General features: G+C 45.2%; 1 pseudogene; it reads left to right on the top strand.

The window, feature by feature from the left end:
• The first annotated feature begins 489 nt into the window (after nt 1–489).
• On the top strand, nt 490–1897 carry LOC119536253 (annotated as a pseudogene).
• Nucleotides 1898–17942: the final 16045 nt, after the last annotated feature.

The raw sequence follows: 17942 nt of genomic DNA, 5'->3' as shown, positions 1-17942 counted from the left end.
AGGGAAAGATGTTTATAGGCGAGGCCTGTTGGTTAGATGCCAAAAAAAATTGCCATCCTTGTTGTGGAAATGGACCAGAGGGATGGAGATGAAAACAGTAATCCTCCATTTACTTTATCATTTCCGTCTTAGCTGTTGTTTGCTGTTGGAGTACACACCCAATACAGCCAAACTGGATGGGGGTTGTCCTAGTCTAAACCAATTTGAGGGAAGCTTGAGTTAATCCCCGCATTGCTTAGTAATCTTTGATCACGGAACATCTCCAACCAAATAAACCAAGGTGAGCCCTGTATTTCAGCGTCCTCCTGTACTAGGCTTCAAAGGGTTTTAGAACAACAATGAGCCTGGAGAGTAAACCCGGGTTTCACAACTGCACTTCCAGCATTCATTACCACTAGGCTTCCCTGTTGCTCTTAAGGTCCTTCACGATGGGAGATTTGGGGGTGCTTCTCTCTCCTCTGTGTAGATGGTAGTTTGGGTGGCGAAGAGATGGCTGGCAGTGCCAAAACCTTTCTCCAAGACCTTGGCTGGGGCATCAAAGACTCCATCTGGGGCATTTGTACCATCTCAAAGCTACATGATTGATTGAATCCAGAAAAAGAGACAGGAGCAGCAGCGGAGACGAGCAAGTGGCGTCTTGGCCCAGCGGAGAGCCCAGAGCATAGCGCGGAAGCAGGAGAGTAAAGGACATATTGTTAGTAGAATTTTCCAGTGCTGCATTTGGAGTGGCGGAGTATTCTAGTTCAGTTGCCTCTTGCTTTATTGAGTGTCTATTCCCATGCTTCAGTCAGTAACAGGACAAATTCTTGGTGATTCATCATTATAAGATGTTTGGTCGTGGCTGGAATTCTTCCTTACATCGATTTTCAGTGCTCTGTGGGTGCTCCCCCTGTTTGTGCTTAGCAAAAGTTGTCAATGCCATTCGGTTTCAGGATATAGCTGATCTAGCATTTGAGGTATCAGGAAGTGTGGCAACCCGTGGCCTGAGCAAAACAGACCTGCAGATCTTTGGTGCACAGCAGTCTGCATGATCTAGGCAGCTAAATGTTTAACCTATTATCTTTCTAAGCCAGTAAAGAAAAAAAGGGTAAATTGACCTTAAAATGTAACTTAATGCAAGCAGGCAGGAAATGAGAGGCTCTTAGTCTCACAAAAAGAGCAAAATGTAATTGTTCAGGTGTTATTCTAGTCCTTCCTGCACTATCCCCCAGGTCAGAATGACCTATTCCTGCATCTATGCTCCCCCCACCCTTAGGAAGGCCTTTGTCTTAGACCCTTATAAAAGGCTTTCTGTCCTTTTTGCATTGCTGGGTGGTCTTTCCTGTGAACGCAATGCCTGCCGGGCCTGAGAAAGCCATCATGATCTTTCCATGACTTCTCATCCTGTAAGTAAGCCCTGAATAAAACTTCATTTATCAGAAAATGCTTGTTGTCTTCTTTGGCCTTTGGACTGGCATGGCCCTCTTGGGCTGCAACAGGAAGGAAGCTACATCCTTTCCCTAGTGTCAGCAAAATAATTGCTGACATGCTCTTCAGACTTCTGCTGCAGCTCTTTCCCTCATCCAGGGGATGTTCGTGAGCCTTTTTCCCACCATCTCACTGGTCACCTGGTTAGCCTCTTGCATATGTCCCTTCTCTACTCTCTTTTCTGCTTGAATATCACTGGTTCAATAAAGGAATTGAAATGCACCAGCAGTTGTCAAATATAGAAAGGAACTGGACTTACTGCTTTGGATTTGGTTTGCTCCTGGCTTTTTTCCCAGCAATGCAGTCCTCATACATTGAGGCTGCTTCTCTATCTTTTTTCCTTTATTAATTATCAGCACCAATGAAACAAAGACCCCTGGCAAAGCGTGCCTTTTCCAGTTGTGCCTCTTTTCCTTGGTGGCCTTCTTAGGCAACAGACCCTTCCACAAGACAGTCTACACACAGTCTGCCCTGAGTAGTTCAACCTCTGCAGAGGTTCTCTTCACCACATCCATCGCCTGCAAAACTGAAGGCTGCTGCAGGCACTGAATCTCCAGCCATCTGAAGAGGGTGGGTGGCATGGAAGGAGGCTGGGACAGAGCTTTTTGCTCTTCAACTTCCCCTACCCACGGAAGGCAGGGACCACTCTGCCAAGGGCCCGCTGCATATTCCCTTCTTGCTGAGAAATTGGAATTTTTGTCTCTCCTGATTTCTGCCTTATGTGGATTTTTACCACCACCATAAGTCTGAAAGGGCCACAGGTGTTTCTGCAGCTCTTTTCTAGCATTTGCCAGCCCCTGTGTCTGGACTGATTTGAATACTTTTGTTTTCTCCCTGTGCCACTTACCCTCCTACCTCCCCTTCCTGCTTTCCACCACCCTTGGATGAATGGATTTTGTAAATCTAGCTGTTGTATGGATTTGTTATTTTTGGTTCTTTTCTGGGAAGCACATACATCAGATGTGGGAGTAAAAGAGATGTTCCTGGTCACTCCCTTTATGGTCGTCACTGTCTTGTTTTTTTGTAACTCAGGTTAAGTTTTGGTCTCTGCAAAAAAATGATCCTGACGACATGGGACCATAGGAAAGACTTCCCAGCCAGATCTGCTGGGTTTTGATGAGTGATTTCTTTTCTTTCTTCCCCTTGAAGGGGGAAAAGCTTTTTTCACTAGTACATTTAAAGTTCCCCAAGTGTGGGGAAGTACCAATTCTGGACAAGTGCCACTGCAATACAATATGGTCAGAGAACCTAAACTTTTAAATTCTGAGGGGGGTCAGGAGGTCTAGAAGGGCCAGATCATTCTACAAATGAACTTGGAGGCTCAAGAGCAAACTTCACACATTGAATTGGTCCTGGAGGGATGTATGAAAAGCACTTTTGATTAAATGAAAAAGTATTTTAATGAACTAAAGGAGTTGGCTATGTAATGGGCCCCTTGACTTTCTGTGCCTCAGGTAGAGATCTGCACCACCATTCCTTTAGGACAAAGCACAGGGGTTGGGGGTCACAACATAACCAAATCCTTAATGTGGGGAGGTGCATTTCTCCAAGTGTTGTCCACAGATTCTCAGGGGTTCCTTGAGCCAAGCCCTTTTAGGAGATCCACAGGGTCAAAGCTATTTTCATAATATTACTATGACGTTAATGGTCTTTTTCACTGTGATGACATTTGCAATGATGGTGCAAAAGCCATAGTGGGTGAAAGTGCTGGCACGTTAGCACAGATCAAGGCAGCAACACAACTATACCAGCAGTCGTTGTGTTCTACACACCATGCACTCACGGGAAAAAAAGTGTTGGTTTCACTTATGCATGTCCTTGAAGCAGTAAAAATTATTCATTGTACTAAATCTCAACTCTTTTGTGCAAGTCTTTTTACTATTCTGTGTGACTTCTGTGCAGACTGAAATACAATCGCTGTTGTGAGGAAAGGCAGGTGTCTGATTGTGTGATGTGCCAGCTGAACTCACCACTTTTCTTAAACAAAACCATTTTTATCAGAAACAACAACTGACAGACAAACCATGGTTATTCAGACTTAGATATTGGTCAGGCATTTTCTCGAAAAGGAACCAAGAGAGCCTGTCACTTCAACGAAGACAACGAACAGTATTTGTTACCAATGATAAAAGTCTGAGCATTCAAGTGAAAATTAGAATTCTGATAAACTTACTTGCACCACTGTGTGAATGACTGCTTCTCAATGCTTCAAGTTTTTAATGAGATACGTGGTGACATTAAGGAATGTGGGTTTTTTCAATATTGTATAATGAAATGCATTACCATTTGGAAGATCTGTATATCTCAGAGAATGAATATTTTTCAGATCACCAATACACCATTTACAAAATCATGCTTCGGTATAAGATTCAGACAAAGTATAAAAAAGACCAACGGGCTCAGAGATAAGAAGTTGCAAAAAGTTCATTGATATGGCTTCAGATTCCACACTGCAACTAAACTGCAAGAGCTGACACTTGGTTGTGGTCTATCAGTGATTCTCAAGGGAAGATTTTTGCTTCCTGGGGGATATTTGGCGATGTCTGGAGACATTTTTGGTTGTCACACTGGAGAAGGGGGTGGGTTGCTACTGGAATCTAACTGGGGGAAGCCAGGCAGGGATGGAGCTAAACACCCTACAAAGCACAGAACAGCAAAGAATTAGCACTGAGGTTGAGAAACCCTGCTGTATATCAAAGAACATCCATAATTATCTGAAAAGGCTTTTAAAATATTCCCTTCTCCAGTGACATATCTGTGTGAAGCCAGATTATCTTCATATACTTCAACTAAACAACATCAAAACAGAGTAATTTGTAACAACAGGTAGGAGGAACTGTCTCCTTTTAAACCAGACATAAAAGAGATGTGCAAATCTATAAGATAATGCCACGCTCCTCACTACTTTGTTTTTGAAAATCCAGTTATTTTTTCATTTAAAAAAAATTTACAGATTTTAACATATAATGGATATTTTTATTTTTAAATCATTGATAAATAACTTTTTTTAATTTCTCCATTTCAAGGTCTTATATGGCAAATATCAATAGGCATAATGCACATAAACAAATGCTCTTTAGAGTAATTTTTTAAGACCAAAGGGTTTGGAAACCGCTGGTCTATGCTGTGTAACTCCCCACCTGCAGGCCCTGCAAGAGCTCCCGGCACCTACAGAATGAGCTTACGTTCCTGACCATGGCATTCAAGGCCCTGTTTGCACATCAGTCCCTATTCCCGCAATGTCCAAATCCCAGCCCTTCACTCCAGTCAGCCTGTCATTTACTCCTGCCTTAACTGCCAACTTCAGGCACCTGTTCATTCATTCGTCCAACTCCAAGCATCCAGCTCTGCTGGTAAGAGCCAGAGCCCCCCAGACCCCACCCCTCAGGGGCTCAGAGGCTCACAAGGAAACGTGAACACAAGAGTGTGGCAGAAGGACAGCTGCGGTCAAGGTCACAAGTGAGGCTCAGAGAAAATGCAATGGGAGTTTGGAACAGAACGTTTCAGGGGAGCAAACTTATATTTTTTTTTTTTTCCAAGTGGCAACATATTCCCTCTTATGGAACAACTAGGTTTAGATTTTGGGGATGGGAGAAAAGAAACCATCCAGTCCACACACTCCAGGGCCTGGCTGGGAAGGGGCGGGTAAAACAGAGAGAGCTAAACGCTCTGCATAATATGGGGAAAATTGGGAGATTCTGGGGGCATCCCGGCAGGAATGGGAAGAAAAGGACAGTCCAGGGGAGGAAGGAGAGGGAGGCCGAGAAACATGGAGAGAGGTCAGGGCTTTGGAGAAGAAAGGACCTGGTTTAAATTCTCTGAGGCAGGAATGGGAAAGGGACTAAGGTCAGAGACATCCAATATTTGATTTTAAATTTCCAATATTTTATTTTTAATTGCTCTGCTCTGCTGTAATCTGACAACCACCAGCACCACCACTTTTGCCAACTCCTGTAACCCCCACTTTCAGCAAAATTCTGCTACAGGCATCGGCTTCGTGTGAGTAAAACTTTAGGAAAATCAGGGAAGAGAGCTGTGTTCTGTGACTGAGGCCATCTGGGGTGAAGAAACAGCTGCAAAGATGAGATGAGAGAGATCACTAATGTACAAGGAGGAGATGGGAACAAGAGGTGAGGAAGAAAACACAGTCCATGACCAAAAGTCTTCCCAGGAACTGGGAGTGGGGCCATGTTATCTGGGAAGAGAGCTGCCACCAGCTCATTTGAAGCTAAAGGAAAGGGGGATCTTACAAAGTGGAAGAATCAGGGGGACACGGGCATTTCCAGGCAGGTCTGGAAGGATGAGTTGGATGCAGACATGCACCCATGTCTCCAGTTCACACTCTTCTGGAATGTGCTGTGCCTCACGTGCAGTTTGTTTTTTGTTTTTTGTTTCTTTTAATCTAACCCTCCTTTCCATGTCTTAGCGAGTCCTAGACACTCAACACACCTTCTGGGCTCTTTGACATGTCTCCCAACTACTTCATCACTAACTTGAACTATGAGTATTCAACATTGACTCCATTTTGTCTTGCCAATAGAGCATTTAGCACACCATCCCACACCCATCCCACACCCAGTAGATGTTCAATAAACACTCATTAATTGCTTACTAAATGTAATCTGTTGGCTCGCAAGGTCCCAATGGCCCCACTTCTGGATTTCTCACTTCCTCAAAGAAAGACTTTGAAGGAGTTCCCATGGAATACCAATCCAGACAAGGCCATCAATATCCTGAGAGGTAAAGGAACTGAATGTGGAAGCCAGACAATGGGCTCATTGTCTGACTCAAAATGAAACTGCCAAGAGGACTTTGGAGCTTCAAAGAAAAACATAATTTTTCTTACTTCATTAGAAATTTCTAGACCAGGCATGTTGCAGAGGTCCACTGAGACTGAAGAAGGAACCCAGGCTTGCCAGGACTACATGGTAAGATTTTTCTGAATTTCTCTGCAAGGCTCTGATGGGGATTACGTCATACCAGGGAAAGACATGGGACCTAGAGCTGCAGGTTCTGGGAAGTGTTTCTTGGGAAAAGCAAAGAGCCAGGACTCCATATATTATCTTTTCATAAAAGTATTCGAGATAGATTAGCGCACCCCAACAAGACAGGTCTTGCGGCTCCCCATCCTTGGAGATGCAGGGTTTGCCCAGCCGGGGAGGAAACTAAAGAATCAGACTATAAAACAGGTTCTGAAACTAGTTCATATCTCTGCATGTGGAATCAGCTGTCTTGAAAGAGAAGGCTAAAACTCCACTACAGGGCATCTTCTGACTTACCCCCTCCCTGCCATCAGGTTATTTGGAACCTCGATCTAGAACTGGTGGAACTGATGGATAGACTTCCAAACAAATCACCTTCTTCTGCTCCTGCCCCTTTCCTGACATGAAGCAGAGCTGAAGGGATCTCAGGACTGTCTAATCCAGAGCTCAGCTGCCTGTGCCAACCGTCAGTCTACAGTTGTGTTGTTTTTCACACAAATAAGAAGGAAGACTGTTCTGGAAAAGAAAGATAGAAATAATCCAATTTTTCATCATGAAGCAAAGTATTACATTTAGCCCCGTATTTATTATGCACCTAAAAATTGAATGCAGACAGGTTCAAATCTCAGTTTCAGCATTTCCTAGCTGTGTGATGATGGTCAGATTACTTAACCTCTCTTAGCCTTAGTTACTTCATCTACCAAATGGTTACAGCAATAATATATCACCGGAAGAATTGCCTTATATCTATTGGGCTGTGAGGGGTAAACATTTGCACTTGCTTGTAGTTATCAGTGAAAACTTCCCTAAAGAACATGCTGTTCCTCTTGGAAAGCCAGGAATGAGTGCAATGTTGAAAACAGAAGTGGCACATGCTCAGATTACTCAGTTTATACTGCCACGCATGCCACCATTCGTATGTTGCCTGGTAGATAGAACACTCTTTTTAAGAAATGAAAACATGGTGAAATGAAAATAGCAGGGCCAGAAAAAAATTAAATTATTGTCCTAGATCTACTACTTTGAGCTGCCTAACTTGGCATATCATTCCACCTTCAGAGCCTCGGTCTTCCTAATTTGCAGGGATGTAGGATGTGTTCCAGTTTGCTAATATTTCACTGAAGAAAAGTCAATGGCATCCAGAACACCCCTGTCAGCTGGGAAGGCACGTGGCTGGCATCTGCTGGTCCTTTGCTCCTGGGTTCTGGTTTCAAAATGGCTTTCTCCAAAATGTCTCTAGGCTTCTGTCTCTCTTAGCTTCTCTCTCAGCTTGGTTCTCCTGGGGCGTTTCTCTTTAAGCATTTGGGAGTCCTCTCTTAGCTTCTCCGGAGCAAACTCTGGATTACATATATTAGTTTCTCTCCAATATTGTCTCTCTCTCTCAGCTTCTCTGAGCTCCTTCTCTCCAACAGCTCTCTTAAACGATTCCAGTGATCTAATCAAGACCCACCCTGAATGGGTTGGGTAGCACCCCCATGGAAATGAACTAATCAATAGGTCTCACCTATAGTTGGGTGGGTCACAGCTCCATGGAAACATTCAATCAAAAGCTTCCACCCAAAAAGATTGCATTAAAAGATTATGGCTCTTCTGGGGTTCTGGTTTCAAAATGGCTAAGGCCATAACAGTTTCATACCGACACAGGATGACTGAAATGAGTGAAGTGACATGGGTGAATGGCCTTAGCTGTTAGGTGAAAAAACCAAGGTGTTGTTCTTGTGGAAGAGTAGAATTGGAAGGGGCCTTAGAGAACTGGCTAGCTTTGAAACTAAGGAAAAATCAACGAATTTCCTGAGGTTCTCTAGACACAATATTTTTTAACTTTGGGGATAAAAGTTCAAAGGAAAGTCCAAGGAAAGAAAAGTGAAATCACCAAGGAGAAGTATATGGCAATTCTAGGAGGACAGTGGTTCTCAAACATTATTAGCAGCATCAGAGTCACCTGGAGAGCCTCTTACAACACATTGCTGGTCCTGGAGTTCCTGAGTCAGTAGGTCTGGGGACGAGAACAAGAATTTGTGTCTCTAACAAGTTCTCCAGTGATACTGATGCTGCTGGCCCACACTTAGGGAACCACACTTTGAGACCTCTGCTGTAGATATTGGAATGGAATAGTTCGAAATAAATTGAGAAAAATGCTCAAAACGATGTCTCCCTTTTCTTATGGATGGTCTCTACCACTCAACAAACATGAACAGTAATTGAGCATATCCTTTGTGTCAGTTCTGTGCCTGTGCTTTCTGTCCATTCTCTTGCTTAATCTTCATAGCATGCTTTCGGGAAAGTACTACTATTAATCACCTTTTATAGATAAGGATCTCGGGCTTAGAGAGCTTATGCAATTTGCTCAAGGTCATGCAACTCGTAAAGGATGATCCAAGATAGGGACGCAGAGCGTCTGAGCTCTTAACCCTGATGCCTTGTCTTTGAGTCTGTTTTCCTGCTGATTAACATTAAACAGTGCCGAATGATGAGCCAGCACCAAACCTAAGCTTGATCGTTGACAGTTTGGAGTGTTTTTTCACTCTGGAAGCATTTGGGGTAGCATGGGCAAAATAGTGATAGGATTTATTTTTTTTTTGATAACTATCATTTAAAGAAGGCAAAGCATGCCCTGATAGCATTTCTTCTGGAATCTGGTACACATTAGTTTGTGCCATAGGACTTGGCTCCTGCCAGCAAGGAGTGTACAATTTAGATGGAGAGATAAGACTAGCAGCCATGACAATTAACAAAGCAGCAGGTGAATTGTCAGATGACCGTCTTCTCATCTGTTCCACCCAACAATGTCTTAATGTTTATAGGCACCTTCTCCTATCGCATACATGCTCATCAGCAAAGAAAAATTAAGACATTCTCCAAGTCCTGTGGCTTATCAGAGGTCAAATCAGGACCACATCCCAGGTTTTGCTCCAAGTGATTCATTGAGCAACTGTCTCTAATGTTCAGGATTCGGTTTAAACTGCATGCTATCAAGGGTTTGGGTGGTGGTCAAGTTTGCTAATGCTGTCGGAATGCAAAACACCAGAAATGGATTGGCTTTTATAAGGGGGTTTATTTGGTTACACAGTTACAGTCTTAAGGCCATAAAGCATCCAAGGCAACGCATCAACAATCGGGTACCTTCACTGGAAGATGACCAATGGCATCCGGAAAACCTTTGTTAGGTGGGAAGGCACATGGCTGGTGTCTGCTCCACATTCTGGTTTCAGAATGACTTTCTCCCAGCACATTCCTCTCTAGGCCAAAGTTCCTCTTCACAATGTCACTCTCAGTTGCTCTTGGGCCGTTTGTCCAGAGCAAGAGTCTGCTTTCAACGGCTGTCTTCAAACTGTCTCTCATCTGCAGCTCCCCTCTCAGCTCCTGTGCATTCTTCAAAATGTCTCTCTTGGCTGTAGCAAGCTCACTTCTTCTGTCTGAGCTTATATGGTATTCTAGTAAACTAATCAAGGCCCATGCTGAATGGGTGGGGCCACACCTCCATGGAAATTATCCAAGCAGAGTTAACACCTATAGTTGGGTGGGTCACATCTCCATGGAAACACTCAATCAAAGAATTACAATCTAATCAATACTAATACATCTGCCCACACAAGATGGTATCAAAGATAATGGCATTTTGGGGGACATAATACATTCAAACTGGCACAAGTGGTATCATAATCTCCAGTGACTTGGACCGTAATGTTTTAAATGCAAATCAACAGCTTTCAGTAAAATGCCTGCATGGTCCTAACCCCAAAGACAACCAGGACAAGGTCCATGAACTGACGTAAAAGATCATTCTTGGTCACTTGGTCCATAGTCCAGCCACCATATGGCAGGAGCACCCAATAGCCTGGAGAAGGTATCTGGAGTTGTTCTCTCTGAAATCAATTAATATTGAAAACCCATACACAAACCAGCTTAATTAAATTAAACCCATAAACAAGGTATAGACTTCAAAGGGCAAAAAGTACTGTCAGGACTGATAAGAATGTGGAACCAAGAATCAAAGGCATCGAGATCCAAGATGGATCCTCTTTCTCTCTCCTCTCTGCTCTTACCCATTCCCCTTTTCCCTCCCCTCCTCCACCTCTCCTCCTCTATTTCTCCCTCATCTCTCCTTCCTTCCCCTCACCCATGCCAGCTTCACTTTTTTCTCTTTATTAACTGGCTTTCTCCACCCCACCTACATAAGACATAAAGGTGACCACTCCAGCTCTGCAGAGTTTCCCAGCTGTCTTTGGGTCCCAACTCCAAATTCCCAGAAGACAAAAGCTGCTAGCCCAACTTGGGATCTGTCGTCCAACCCTAGTCCAACCAGCTGTGGCCAGTGCAGGGGCAGACTGGGAATGTGGCCTCTGTCCACTCAACAGACACAAAGTAGGAAGATTGACTGAAAAACTGATTGCAGGGCCCTAAACAAAGCCACTACCAAATTGTAAATGAAGGGTCTACAAGGATCTCAGCAGACTCAGAAAGTCCATTCTTGCAGATCGAAACCCATGAGAAGAGAAGAGAAGAGAAGAGAAGAGAAGAGAAGAGAAGAGAAGAGAAAAAAGAAAAGAAAAGAAGAAAGAAAAAGAAAAAGCGACAACATACCCCAAGAAAATGGACTACAGGGAAGGCAAGGCACTTATTTTGTATAATGCTATGCTAGGTGATTTTTATTTTAATGAAGACAAAGTTAGGAATAAGAAAGGAGTAAGAGGATTGTTCATTTTGCCAGAGGAGGGATAATGCACCCTCTTACCTGTTTTATAGCAGTTGTACATCATGACCACCCAGGAAATTGGAGCCAACAGCATCCCTGGGGTTTCTGCCCCAGGTAAAGTCCATATCACCCAGCCCAAGTACCCTGTAACCTCTAGAAGCAGCCTTCAGGGGTGACCACTTACCCAGTCTCATCAAGAGTGGTTCAGTGTGATGGGGGAAGGGTGAACTTACACAGCCCACTCCTGGGGCCTCAGAATCCAAGTGGAAATGGCGGGTGCACAGTCAAGCCATAGTGCTCCAGTATCCTGCAGGAAAAGGCATGTGACCCAGCACCCACTGGGAACAGTAGATGACCAGACCCTGCCCGGAGACCCTCAGAATCCTCCAAACCTCATCCCAGAGCTCACAGACACCTCACACCATTCTATCAAAACAAGTCATTTGGATCCTTCTTCATGTTGGATACCAAGAGATTCATAAATGAGGATATCAAGACATTAAGGATGAGCGTGATTTCTTTTTCTCTTCAGTTTGTGGTGCATCATAAACCCACCTCTAGGGCACTTGGATGAGGAAGGGAATGGATTTAGAGGGCAAAGGAAAAAGGCAGGGGGACGTGGCAGTTTCTGGAGGCTGGATCCAGGACACCCCCTCAGAGGCCACCCTTCTCTTGCCTTCCTCCTACCACAGGCAGATCCTGGGTCTTTGAGGGAGGCTGTAAAATTTTCAATACCTACCCCTTCTGGCCATCAAGGCAGGGTCAGTAACAGTTACACTTAAAAGACCACTGGCCAAGAAGTCAGATGATCCAGGCTTCAGCAACAGCTGGATTTGCCATGCGGCCTCAATTTCCTGTGCCTCAATTTCCTTATTTTTAGGAAGAAGGTACAGCTAGATGCTTTCTAAAATCCCTTCTAGTTCTGATGTTTTGTGATTTTCCCTCCAACAAAAGTGGTTCTTGCCTCTTTCCTGCCCCCTACTATTTCACTTGGCACCTACCAAAGCTCAATTCAATTGCATTTATTAGACAGAAACTAGGACTGACGTGTGCCCCACTGTATACCCAGCCAGCCCCTGGACCAGGGTCTAGCATAGAATAGGTGCTTTGCCTCTCTGCATCCATCCATTCAACATGGTAGGCACTTTGCAAGGGGCTGAGGGTCAATACATGGTCAAGACACCATCTTTGAAGAAAAGGAGGGTCTTTGTTTCGTGGCAGCTGTTGTAATTACAATGCCTTCTGGCTCTTGCCATAAGATATATGCACAAATTGCCATGGATGCCCAAAGAGCCCAAATCATCCAGCTTCCTTGAGAAGAGGGTGAGACGGTGGGGACAGACTCAGGAAGGGGTGGGCTCACAAACACCCCAACCCATCCCTCTGTGATCCTGCAAATATGAGGAACAGGGCATTGTGTTTGCATCCCCAATATATCCAAATCAAATCTTGGGCTAAAAGCTATAAAACCAATATGGGGAACAGAAATTCTGGCCACAAACTGAGTGAGATTATCAATGTGTGGTTAGAAATCTTCCATAGGTAAAGGTATTATACAATAATGCATAATAATTACAATTTTGTATTATGGTTGTTATGCTTGTTACTAATACTGAGTAAATGCTTAACTTTGGCTCCCAATTATTTTAAGGTATTTTAGAAAGATTTGAAAATTTCTCAAAACAAAATTATTTTAACTCAGAGTAAATGCATGGGGAGACTGATCAAACACAGTGAAAAGACAAAACTGTGTACTATCTTTAGTGAATAACAGTTTCATTTTGGGAGAAACTACACCTGCCTCCTAAGATACAGACAAAGTTGGCAAGTGGACAAAACTCAAGCACGTTACCATATGACGGGGTGTCCCCTATGGACTCCTTGTCTGTCACCAAGTTGTAGACTTGTGGACCATGAAAGCTGGAAGCATTTACTCAATGCTATTCATTTGACCCTGGAAGAAACTGAGGCTCTGAGAAGCCAAATGCCTCCCCCAAGGACAGCAAATGCTGTAGAGGTTCCAAGCAGGAGAGAATTTGCCCTGAACCCAGGTTGGAAAGAGGATTTAGCTGGTCCTCGACAGAAGAATAGGGTTTCCAGGGGATGAGAGTAAAGGAAAGAGGTTTCAGCAGAGAAGGGAGAACACAGGACTTGCTGGGGGCCTGGGGGTGGAGGATCTCCCAGTGAGTCCATTGCAAAGGAATTGAGATATGTGCACATCTCAGGGAAGGCTGGGATGAGAACGTGAGGTGTGGGCTGAGGGTCCGTGGAACACCTGCTCCACACCAGAAACTGGCCTACAAGCCTTATATGCATCTTTCCTAATCCCTACATCCACCCTGCAAAACCTATACTATCGCCACCATCTTAGAAATAAGGAAACTTCTTAAGGGGAGGTGTTTGCCCAAGGTCACGCTGCCAGCTGGTGCCAGGGGCAGGGCAAGCCCTGGTGGTTTGGGCCAAAGCCCAGGCTCGGGCTCTTCTCTGCACACCTGTGGGGTCAGAGTTTGAAGGGAAGCTGTTTTATCCTCTGTTCCAGTCTCACCTTTCCTTTATGCCCAGGGGTTCTCATCCCTGGGTCCACATTAGCATCACCTATTTTTTTAAAAAATACCTAAGCATGAACCACACATCCAGAGATTTTGGTCCAGTTGTTCTGGGTTGAGCCCGAGGGATTCTGGGGAGTGGGTGGGACCACAAAGCATGCTCCATAGCCTGTGGCCCCTCTGCAACCTCTTTGCAGCCCTTCTGCAGCTCCTTTGCAGCCCTTCTGCAGCAACTCTGCAGCCCCTCTGCAACCCCTCTGAGGCCCCTCTGCAGCCCCCAGCTCTCTCCCAGTGACTTGTTCTCCCTGGCAGCCACCCAGTTCTCATCAGCCTGATGCACATCTTCCCTGCTGTGTGACAGTCTGTCTGTGACGGGGATGTCAGGGCACCCATTCTGGGGATGAGTGTCTGTGAGTACCAGGCCACATGGCCTCTCTCCTGGGGAAGAGGGAAAAAGTAGAAGAAGGAGCATGGATTCCCCTTCCCTGTGAGGATGACCCTCACTGCCCAGAGCCAGCCCGTAACCCTGCAGGTGCAGCCAAGACTTAAGGATGCAACCCCCACCCCACATCCTGTGCAACACGGCCTCCCGCTTGTAAGGAAATTTTTGGCTACAAACCTTCCTAACCATGTACTTCAACTAGTTCTCCCCCTCCCCCCATCTCTTTGTATGGAGAATCTCACATGTAAATAAGAGTTCATTAGTGTTGTGCTGGAGCCAGCATCTACCAGCCACAAGAGCCAGCTATAAAATTTTCAGGATTATGTAGAGCTGGTCACCAAATCATTTGGTAGTTTGAAACAGGCCACGATGGGAGTCTTTGCCCCATGGAAATCAACTAAATGCTCCAGACAGGTGTGGTGGTTTGAAGCCGTAGCAGATATGTCGAATAATTTTCCTATTCCCCTGGAATTTTTTTAAGCTGGCATTTTTAAAATTCATTTGGCAAACATGAATTGGCTGCTACATGCTGGGGTGAGTGAAAGGATGGAAAGGATGCCAAATACACTACCCTAGAAAGATCTGCATGTAAAATATCAATTCACAATAAGAAAAATTCAGATTAGGTCAGTGAAATCGGTTTTTCCCTAACTACAGACTTGAGGTTTTCAACATTGCCATAAAACACAGCATTGGTTTGGCAGGATCTTAGACTGCCTTATCACCCCATGACCTCGTTCGGGGCTTACAGCCCAAGCCTATTATTTCCTCTGCACAGTGGAGACGGGAATACCTGCCCCTCAGGAAGACACCTCAAACACCAAGTCCCAGCTGTGAGGGGCGTGGTCACAGCTGGAAAGCTGAGTCACTTGGTGCACGTGGTGTGATAACAACCATGGCAGTCTCTCGGGAGGGTGAGCACCTGCCAAAAGCCCCCCGGCAGCTTCCCAGCAAGCCCCAAATCTGCCCTTTGTGCTTCCCACTGGCCTCACTGAGAGCAGAGGAAGGAGTCCCTTTGAGGAGTAGATCCAAGGGTGCTGCCCTTCCCCCACCCTCTCCGTCTCTAATCCCACCCTTATTCTCCCATTTGAGCCTCACGATACACGTGGTACACTTGTAGTTGAAGAGAGCAAGGATCTTTAGCTAATGCCCATTTGCCAGATGAGGAGACTGAGGTGCACTGAAGTCACGTCACAACCAGGAAGTGCTGGAAGGAGATCGCAAGCCCTGGCCCACCCTGTTCCGGGATCTTGTAACTGGGCCAGCATTTTAGTCTGCTAAAGCTGACAAATGCAATATTCCAGAAATGGGCTGGCTTTAAACAATAGAGATTTATTAGTTTGCAGGCTTACAGTTCTAAGGCTGTGAAGATGTCCAAATCAAGGCATCGGCAGGTGATTCTGGACTCCTCTGTCACGTGGCAAGGCACAGGGCCACATCTGCGGGTCCTTCTCTCCTGGGTTTCATTGCTTTTAGCTTCTGGCTGCTCCGTCTGTGGCTTCCTCTTCTGTGAGTGTCCGTCTCTCTCAGCTTCTGTTCTTTCTCTTTATTTCATCCTCTTATAAAGGAGCACACCTCAACTGAAATAACCGAATCAAAAGTTCCCACTCAAAAGTTCTACACCCACAGGAATGGATTAGCTTTAAGAACATGATTTTTCTGGGGTACATACAGCTTCAAAAATCACAACTCGGTTCTTACTGCCTCCGTTCCCTGCCTAACAGCCCCAAATGCTTGTTAGGACCCTCAGGCTGGGACAGCGACTTTTCCAGGATCACAACAAGGTCAGTTAGTAGCAAAAGTGGGGTAAGAGCCCAGGTCTCTCAGCGCCAAGGTTCTGCCCACCATCTACACTGCCCTCGGTTTTCCAAGTTCACAGTCAGAGAAAGGATAACTTGAGGCCAGATGAGCAAACAATGAGTCTGGGTGATGGTATCCAGGCAATGGGCCCAAGGAAAGCCAGCCAAAAAGACAATGAGATGTACAGCATCCTGGTAAAACACCCAGGTTTTTAGGAGAAAAGAAGGCTCCAGCCTAGACACACAGGACTTTGAGTGCCATCATATTTAGGATAGTTACTTAGCATAAAGTAAACAGATTGGCACATCTTGTGAATCCAAGCTTTTAAGAACTTAAAGATGAGAGAGACATCTCTGAATGGATGGTTTGTTGTTTTTAGCACATTGCACAACTGGTCATTCTTTTTTGTCTGTGCAGTATATTGCACCTGGTTCCCTCTCAGTATGGGCTGCAAAGAACCCCACCTCTTGTGCGGTGAGTTACAATGCCCTCTTTGATGATCCCTGAACATTATAGTTTGACTCTGTGTCAAAATATGAGAAAAGAGGCCTTACAGCAGCCAGAAGTCTGGCCCTGGATTCAGTGCTTTTCCATGCCTTATTTTCTTTAATCCCTACAACCTAGGAAGTTCTGTTTTCACCATTTTGCAGATGAGGACATTGAGGTACAGAAAGGTCAGTCATTTATCTAATATCACACAGTGAGTAAATGGCAGAGTGAGGATTTGAACCCAGAGCCCTGCGTTTTATTGTTTTCAAATCTAGCAGTTTGGAAAACTCACTCGTTTACTCAGTACTCACCAGGGATGCCCTGAATTAAGCAGAAAACTTGCCTGGATCAAATGGAATGTGTGCACATTTCAGGCACCACTTCTTCAAGGTGTTTCCCACCCTTCCCCTTGGGTTGACCTAGAAAAGCAAATGATTGGCTAGAATCGGTTAGAGTCCCAACCGCAGAGCACAGGGCCCAGGATCCCCACGGACCTTTGGAAGGTCATTCTCTGTCTCAACAACCAGAGCAATGCACCTTGTCATGTCTTGATTTTTGTTGTGGCCTCCAAAAATCTTAGGGTTAGATTTGGAGCTCCATGGTGGTGCTCCACTCATCCCTCGTTCCTTGTCCTCCTTCCCCCTCTCTGCTTTCTCTGCATTGCCTTCTCGACACTCTTCTGCCTTTTTAATGGATCAAGTAGTCTTGGTTGTCTAAAGGAGGGTTTCCCAATTGCTAACCCCGAGACTGGTAAAGAAAATTTCTGCAGCCACACAGCCTCCCTGACTTCATCCCCTTCATCAACAGGAGCAGGATACCCCAAGCACCCCGACATCAGCTGAGTTCACTCCCCTTAACATTCCAACAAGACTGGACCTAACTCTAGGCCACATCCTGTGGGAAGTCTAATGCCTTCCAGTTTCTGGGGTGTCCTTGTCCCTTCTGACTCTGACGTCTGGCTTCTGATTCTAGCTCTCCTCTGCGTTACAGCTGCTTTGCCTCCGCCCAAATGTGCGACCCAGTCCCTTCTTCTTCATTCGCTCTCCATCAACACCCCAAAATTCCCCTCAGGGAAGGCAGCTTGAGCAGAAGATGTATAGTGAATAAAATTGGAGGATTTCAGCATCTTAATGCTGAAAGAGACTCTCTAAAATTGAATTAGACTGTCTGGTTCTGACAATCTCCTTGACTAGTCCTGCCAACCCAGAGATGGAGGCTTGCCCCCTCCCCTCTCCCAAGGCAAGCCAGAAATCCCTGCTCATGTCCTCCCCAATCCCTCATTCCTTCTGCAGGGAACTTCCACATCCTTTCCTTTTACTCCCCAGACTCCCAAATCACATGTTCTACCCCTCACCTGCTTTTCAAGGTATTTTCCCAAATAAATACAGTCCCTTCCCTTAAAGGCCTCTGCACATTGGTTCAAGAATAATCTTCTTGCCTCACTACATTTGGAATAAACTGGCTTCGTCACCCCATCTGGCCGTCTCTTTTCTGCCCTGACTCCTCTTTGTCCAACTGCT

Source organism: Choloepus didactylus, chromosome 6, assembly GCF_015220235.1.
Source record: "Choloepus didactylus isolate mChoDid1 chromosome 6, mChoDid1.pri, whole genome shotgun sequence".
Taxonomy (NCBI): domain Eukaryota; kingdom Metazoa; phylum Chordata; class Mammalia; order Pilosa; family Megalonychidae; genus Choloepus; species Choloepus didactylus.
This window is presented reverse-complemented; position numbering and strand designations above follow the sequence as displayed.